Raw genomic sequence first — 8,594 nt, forward strand, 5'->3', positions numbered from 1 at the left:
TAAGGATGCGATGGCATTAATGGCGGCTGCGGCGCCATTAATGTTGGTAGGTGGAGAATCGCCTCTCCCTCTCCCTCGCTCCGCACGACTCGTCATCCTGCCGCGTGCGCCTCTCTCTCGCTCTCGGGCGCGTCTTCTCTTCTCATTGCGGTCCCTTCCCCGCCGGTCTCTCGGTTTCTGCACCGCCCTTTTTACCTTTTTATTATTGTTTCTTTGTTGCAATTTGAAATTTTTGTGAAATCATGCTTTATTTGGCCGCAAACACTTTTTGTGTGTTTTCGTTTGTTTGTGTAATTGCAATTTATTGGTGGTGAAGTAATTGAACTTTTGAAAATTCTGGTCATCTTCTTTCTAGTCACTCTTTCAACAGGTCTCTTCTGGGTCTCGCCATGCCATCGCGGAGTCTAAGGTGCCTAGGTGGCGAAGATGACAAGTGGCTGGTGGTCTCCTAGGAGGTGTTGGTTGGCGCCAACTCTGCTCATTTCTCCTGTGTTTTCGTGATCTTAGTCGGAGCTATCTAGGCACCTGCTGCGGTGGCCGACGGTTTGGCATGGGCCAACATGGGTTCCAGCATTTTTGGCAACAATTGCTTCGTTGGTGAAGTCAGAGTCGTCGGCTCATGGGAGAGTGATGATGATGACGATACTTAGTGACGTCCTCAAATTTGTGTTCCTTCCATGAGGCGTTTGCGTATCTTCGTGTGGGTGGCCATGTGCCTACTTTTGCCCTGTTTGGGCTGTTGTGACAGTTTTAACCCTATTTTCCTTTAATTAACCGGGCAAGCCTCTTCTTTTTTGAAGAAATGAAGATCCTTAGGGGATGAGTTTTATAAAAATAAAAATTCACTTTTACCACTAGTTGTGCCACACTACTCACTTTTGCCACTAAAAGTTTTCACTACTAAAAAATGCCACTGTTCCGTTAGAAACATACTAAAAAATGCTATTTTCTCACGTTATGACCGAAATGCCCCTGGTTCCATTACATGCTGGGGATCGAACCTCGTACCTTCAACCAGACCAGGTTATACACGCGCGCGTAACAACCATGTTGGACAACGCATCTATCTGTTAATTATGAAGATCTACTTCTTATAGTGTAATTTTGTTGACCTGACTAACGTGACCGATTATACCTAATCCTATCCCAAAACTACTCGTACCTTTCCCTATCCACTAGAAGCCGTAGCCACAAACCGCCGCCGCCCGCCAAATTCCTCCATTCGGTACGGCCGGTCGCCGGCGCGCCTCCACTCGCCGCAGCTCCAGCGCCTCCCATCCTGCACCTCCCTCCCCGCAGCTCCGATGCCTCCCGGCCCGCGCACCTCCACTCGCCGCAGGTCCGGCCTCCCTCCCGAGCAGCATCGCCACATGACTCCCATCTGACTCCTCAGTTCTGCCTCCGCTGGTGATTGCTTGAAGAGAGGTTGTTCCACGGCAATGGCGACGCACAACAGGGACGAATCAGAGGCTTGCCTCGGCCACCAGATGGCTCTAAGTGTATAGCTCGCAACCTCTGATATTCCATCAGGGTGAGTATGCTAATTATTAGGATAATACGTGTGTGTTCATAGTAGCATGTAGCGGTCGAATTTGTTGTGTATAATTCATAGTGACTAACTGCACACAATTTGGTTATGTGTTCATGATGATTTAGGATGGATGAGGAAACTGCTTGTATGCTGTCCTTTAGGATTGAAACAAGTCGTCTTAGTAGCGATGGCCGCAAGCGATATGTTAGCGGCTTTGATTATCCTCTGTTTGTCGAATCCAGTATCACATACAAAACATTGTTGTGCAAGTTGTGTGATACCTATCCCTGGGGGTGCCGTGATTCTGTGGAGTTGAAGTACTACGAGAGGGAACATAATATATGGGTTGATGTTGCATGTGATGATGATGCAGCTTTGATGTTTAGAAAGCATCAAAATTCGAAGAAAATATCTATGCTAATTGAGGTTCTTCAGAAATCCCCAACTCCCAATACACCGAACCGCAATCCACCCACACAGCCTTCTTATATTGAGAGTCAACATACAGGGAGTCAGGCAATTGATGTTGATATAGTCAACATACATGGAGTCAAGCAGTCTACTAGTATTGATGATCCTAACAGAGACATAACCGATGATGCTATTCTTGATGATGCTATACTCTCAGATAATGATGATGAGAGGGAGTATCCTGACTTAGTCAAGAAGTCTACGAAAGAAGATGATTCAACAAATATAGAAGAGGAAGATGATCCTCCAGCATATGAATCCACTGACACTGAAGAGGAAGAAGAGAATAGAGACATGGGTTTAGTTGATGAGGAGGAAGAGGAGGGGGAGGAGGACAAACATATTATAGTGTATAATAAGGAGGATCCATCATTTGTAGAAGGATCGACATTCCCCTCTATGTTGGATTGCAAGAATGCACTTTCTACTTTTGCAATTAAAAGTGAAGTTGACTATACAGTCCAAAAGAGTGATCCTAATAGGCTAAGAGTTTGTTGTGCATATAAGAGGTGTAAGTGGAGGATACATGGCTCTTATATGAGGAATAGCACAATATTTCAGGTATAACTTGGTAATATCTAATTGATTTGATTGTTGTGCCCTTTCTTTTGTGTAATTGGTAGCAATACAATTTGATTTTTCTATTTTTTAAATGTAGATCAAGGTGTGTCCTTTCTCTCATACATGCCCAACTAAGCTGAGAAGTGAGAAGTTCAAGCCGGCTAAGAGTAGATGGGTTGCTGATGTTATCCTAGATTGGGTCAGAAAGAACCCAGACATTGACCCTACTACTCTTCAAGAGAAGATTGAGGAGAAGTATCACTTCACGGTGCCGTACATGCGTGTATCTCGTGGTAAGGAGAAAGCAATTGATATGATTAGTGGAAAATGAAAAGATAGCTTTCATTTTCTCTATAGTTTCAAGGATGAGGTGGAGAAGTGTTCTCCTGGTAGTGTAGTGGAAATAGACAAAGAGACTGTGAAGTACTCAATCAAAGGAAAAGTTAGGGAGAAGGAATGCTTTTGAGAGTATTCGTTTCATTCAAGGCATGTTGGAAAGGATTTTTAGATGGGTGTCGACCATACTTGGCCGTGGATTCAACTGCACTAAGGCCTTGTTCGGTTGCTTGCCAAACCGAGTGGATTGAAGGGGTTTGAGGGGGATTTAAACCTCTTGTAAATCAAAATACAAACCAATCCTTGCTAATCCCCTCCAATCCTCTTGGCAAGAGGATTAACTGAACAAGCAGTAAACGGGAGATTCAAAGGGCAGCTAGCTTCTGCTTGTGCCATTGATGGCCGTAATTGGCTTTACCCGGTTGCTTACGGGGTGATAGAGACAAAATCTTCTTCAAAATCTATGTAATCTTATTGGGCATCCTGAAGGACTAGTCATACACACCGACGCTTGCAAAGGTTTAGAGACAGCAGTAGAACAAGTGTGGCCTGGAGTGGAGCATAGGGAGTGTATGAGGCATCTTGTTGCAAATTTTGGAAAAAAATTCAAGGGCAAGGTCTATGATGATAATCTTTGGCTAGCAAGCTTGACTTACAGTTCTAGGAAGCACAATTGGCATATGAAGCAGATCCTTGCTAAGAAGAGTGTTCAAAAATATATGGGTGAACACCATACAAAGATATGGTATAGAAGCAAGTTCAATGAAATCTGCTAGGTTGACTACGTCAATAAAAACCTCGCAGAGTCATTTAATAGCAAAGTCATGAAAATTAAGGCTCTTCTTATTGTTGACATGTTGGACAAGATTAGGCAGATGATAATGGAGAAGTTTGATTTGCTGATGAGGATAGCATTACAAAAATGGCTTGGCCATCTCATAATACCAAGTGTGATAAAGGCACTACATGCCAAATCCAAAGGTAAACAAACATCTTCTGCTCTTTCAACCGACTAATGTCATAACAAACTAAATTAAATGTTTAATATTTGGTGTTTTTTCAGGACTGAAGATGAAGGTAGTTTAGACGCAGTGATGTTGAGGCAGAAATTACTACAGTCGACAAAGAAAATAGGGAGTGGAGGTACCCTGTTGACATAGCCAAGGAAACATGTAGCAGCAGGCAATGGCAAGTCAAGGGTTTGCCATGTATCCATGCTCTGTATTTGATTACTTCACTAAGAGGCCCGGTATCAGAAATTGAACCGTATGTACATGAGTTCTACTCCGTTGCAAAATTCAAGGCTGCGTGTGCAGACAACATACCTGCAATGGTTGGCAAGCAACAATGGGACATTGTTGACCCTGGCTTCAAACTACAAGCTCCAGTGTTGAGGAGGCCAAAATGACGACCGTGGAAGACTAGAATCAGATCTAGTACTGAAGGTGTTGGCCTTGGCCCTAGGAAAAAGAAGTGCAAGCGTTGCGGAGGCTTCGGCCACATAGCGAGAATTTGCAAAAATCCAATTGACCCAGCATTTGGAGAAGATGAGGCTGACCTACATGCTGGAGATGCCCCTTTTGTGGCCGAAGAAGGCGACCCTGAGCCATTCGTGGTTGCAAGTTCTGCGGGGTAACTCCAAAACCCGTGTTTTCTATATTTCAACATCCATGGCTACATTGCTACATTCATGCATTTTCAACATTCTGTCCTATAATCTGAGTCGTCAAAGTCTAATTTTACTTTCCACTTCCTAAAGAATTTGATTACATGTAAGCTATGCCTATATTCTGTACAAAATTGATGCTTTATATTTCCATTTTTTTTGCAACATGACCAACTCCTATACAGCTCAAGGAAAAGCGTGAAGAAGAAAACAGAGAAGAAAACCAATAAAAGGAAGAACAAACAAGATGAACACTCAACCAGAACTGAAGGTTCCACAAGTGGATCTGTTGCATCTCCCATGCATACCCGAGTTGCACACAAATCGCCAGACAGCCCTGCCCAAAACACAAGAAGCAAAAAGAGGCTGCACATGTGAACATTTGTGTGATTGTGACCTTATAAGATTGTGAAACCGGACCTGTTTATTTTGATCCTTATGTTGAGAATTTGGACCTTTTACTTCAAACTAGCAAGTGGATGTTATTCGACCTTAATCTATGTTTGTGAACCAGAGACATTTTGTGTGCTGAAAATCCAGGAAATGAACATTATGTTTGCTTGTGTGCCGAATGTTTTCAACCTTATGTACATGCATCATGCTAATTTTTTTAGAGAAATTTAGAGAACCATTTGTTGCTGCTGTTGCGTGTACAACTCGAGTTTACTTGAATTGTTAATAGCTATGCCTAGATGTCACGTAACGATATGTAGTGTATCTCCATTGATTAGTCACCAGGAGGTCTGGGGTTCAAACCCCTCTATTGCCTATTTTTAACGTGAGAAAATGGCATTTTTAGTGTGTTTCTAACGGAACAGTGGCATTTTTTAGTAGTGAAAACTTTTAGTGGCAAAAGTGAGTAGTGTGGCACAACTAGTGGCAAAAGTGATAAAAACCCTAATATATATTCACTAAAAAAGGTAAAGCTATATTGGAGACCTCAAAAAGAAAGATATTCCATGTAGTTTTGTTATATGCATTGACTATTTATTCCAGGAAAATTTCTTGTAAATATCAGGTTGGGGCTAGTGCATATCGATCTACTAGGATGGGCGAGGCGAGACCGAGTATATTATATCCGAATCATGAAGACTATTATACATGAGGAGGATATTTAAAACAATGTTCTAGAAGATTCAAGCATAATCCATTTAGGGAAATCTAGAATGACAAGGAAATAACAAAAGTTATTCACTTTTTCTTTTGTTTGCATGCACAAAGGCAGTGAGCATAACTTGTTTAATTTTTACATGTTATAACCCCTATGACCACAAGGGGTCATCAACTCCATTGTCATCACCGGTCACCGTGCTCTTGGACCGTTGGAGGCTTGAGGCGCATAACTTCCTTTTTTTCCCGAATACGCAAAGCTTGCGTATCATTCATTGATAGGTAGGAGAGAACAAACAGAGTCATACATGAGAAAATAAGAAGAGCACCACACAAGGTGTGGGAAAAACAAAGAGAGATGCACACACAACACAAAACTCTCCTAACTCCAGCTCCAGCCGACAGGCAAAGAGACGAGATACAAGGCATCTAGACCGCGTCACGACCGACGCCGAGCACCATCATCGGACAACCACAACTCCAGGCCGGACCGAATCAACGTACCACACACCTATGCGCCTAGAGGATCGGCAAGTGGGGTGCAGGACCAAGCCGGATTAGGAGGAGAAGACATGGAGAGAGCACCGTTGAGGCCGTACATTGCGCCCCGGATGCCCACGCCACAAGGAGCAGCCCGGACCAGCAAAGCGTCCACAATCTTCGAATCCAACACCGAACATAACACGAGCAGCAAGACGACGCCTTCATGAAGGGTACAACGACAAGCCGCTGTCGCCGTCCGATCTAGTGAACTAGATCTAGGGTTTCCCCTGATACTCTGAGTAGGGGCACGGAGAAAAGTCCATGACAACGCCTTCAAGAAGGAAACGGCACCCGTAGGTGTCGATGCCGCCAGCATCGGCGAGACGATCAGGGCTTTCGCCCCGGCCAAAGTCTGCGCAATCCCAAAAGCAGCGGATCAGGAATCGAAGACGCAGAAACCATGACAAGCCAAGACCACAACTGCCGCAAGAAGAGCCGCACCCAGCACCGGGGGAGGTGACGACGGGCGCCGCCGGACACTCCACCACCACCGACAACCACCGTGGACTAGATCGAGCCAGGGGAGACCCAAATCGGCCGCCATTAGCCCACCGCAGCCAGCACGAGAAGAAGCATGGCCGGGATGAGGCTCGGCCGCCGGGAGGAGGCCAGACAGCCGGATGCACGAGGGCCCACAGCACCACCACGGCCAGTCCGAGAGGAGGCCTAGCCGGGACGAGGTCCTGCCGCCGGGAGGACGCCGGACAGCCAGGGCCACGGGGATGCCGGGCGAGGTGGAGTGCATGGGAGGGTGGGAGGAGGAGGACGCGCCGCACCGGGCAATGCCAGCGACGATGACGAGGAGGAGGCGCGGAGGCGATGCCAGATCCGCCACCAGGAGGGGTCGCGGGGAGGAGCACCGCTAGGACGACCACCAGGAGGCGCGGGAGGGAGCGGAGGCACCGGATCCGCCTCTGGGAGGCGCGCCGCCGGCCGCCAGGACGTCGGGAGAGTCGCCGACGAACCAACACAACGCGGGCCGCCAGCCGCGGGGCGCCGCGCGAGGAGAGCCGCGCAACGGGGGAGGCCCCGCCGCCGCCGCCACAGTGCGAGCTTCGCTCGGTGGTGGCTTCCGGCGGCGGTGAGGGGAGTAGCCGGAGGAGGGGGGGCTGGTGGCGGCGCGGTGGGGGGCTGCCGCCCATGTCGCCTAGGTTAGGCGACGCGGGGGCCGAGCAGACTCGAAGATCGAGGCGCATAACTTCCACCTAACTTCCACTTTCTCCGCATGGAGATGACGGTTACCATGCAAGACTTTGCCATGATCATGGGCATTTCGATTGACGGTGGTGCTCTAATCAGAAGAGTGGAGAAGGATGGGTGGCTTGCCCGGATTACGCCTCTCATCAATGATTGCCCTCCCCCACCTATAGAAGGAGAAAAGGAAACAAGGTTAGCATGTGTCCTATACACGTGGCTACTAGAGCAAAGAGCGGGATGTCCATGGATATGGTGCGATGGTTGTGCAATAGTATGCTAGGGCATTCTTGTGTCATACATTAGATCAGGTGGTCCTTTGAGATGTGTTAGGGGACAAAGCCTCTTGGATGCAGCTGGATCTGATACGTGACTGAGACACAAAGTATAGCCTTTTTATACCGCAGTTAAAGTCAAACCATGGGAGATGAGAGAGGTTACTCAAGGGATGCAAAAGGGGACTGAGCGAACGAACAAATGGAGCCATTTTAGAGCAATTCGATAGTGGGGGCAGCAGCTCGGGTGGGGAGTGGAGTGGAGAACAAGGCTGGGGCCTGAGTGTGTGGTTGGGTGACCCAACCGACCGCAAACACCGGCGCTCAAGGGCCAAGGCCATGGTGTTTGGGCCATAGTAGAAATGCTGGGCTCCGTGGCGTTTTCCATTGTCCGCATTAGCGCGATTAGCAGTGACTGGTCGAGCATGGACCTGCGGCAAATACCATTGACTATGGTGTTTACTCGTGTTCCCAAAAGTCTAGATGAGCCGTGTTTGTAAAACATGTTAGATTGAGAACTTTCGGAATAAGATCATATCATGGAAAACTTTATTGAAAATGTTGATTTTGTGATTTTGGCCCATCAAGAACTTATGTCCAACAACGTGCTACCGGACTCGCGGTCTATGCCTACGGCCATGGGCCGTCGGCATAGGCCCCTAGGCCGTCGGCATAGATCTATGCCGACGGCAGCCGTCGGCATAGAGCCGTTAGTCTAGATCACGTCAGCGTACTCCTGTCAGACCGTCGGCATAATAATGCCGTCGGCATAGGTGGGTATGCCGACGGCCCTGGCGCAGCCGTCGGCATAGTTTAGCCGTCGGCGTAGTTTTCCGTCTGACGGCAACGGACGGCGCCGTCAAAATTGCTTGCGGCTCAGGAGGCGACACGTGGCAAAGATATGCCT

The sequence above is a fragment of the Triticum dicoccoides genome, chromosome 3B (genome assembly GCF_002162155.2).
Source record: "Triticum dicoccoides isolate Atlit2015 ecotype Zavitan chromosome 3B, WEW_v2.0, whole genome shotgun sequence".
NCBI classification, from domain to species: domain Eukaryota; kingdom Viridiplantae; phylum Streptophyta; class Magnoliopsida; order Poales; family Poaceae; genus Triticum; species Triticum dicoccoides.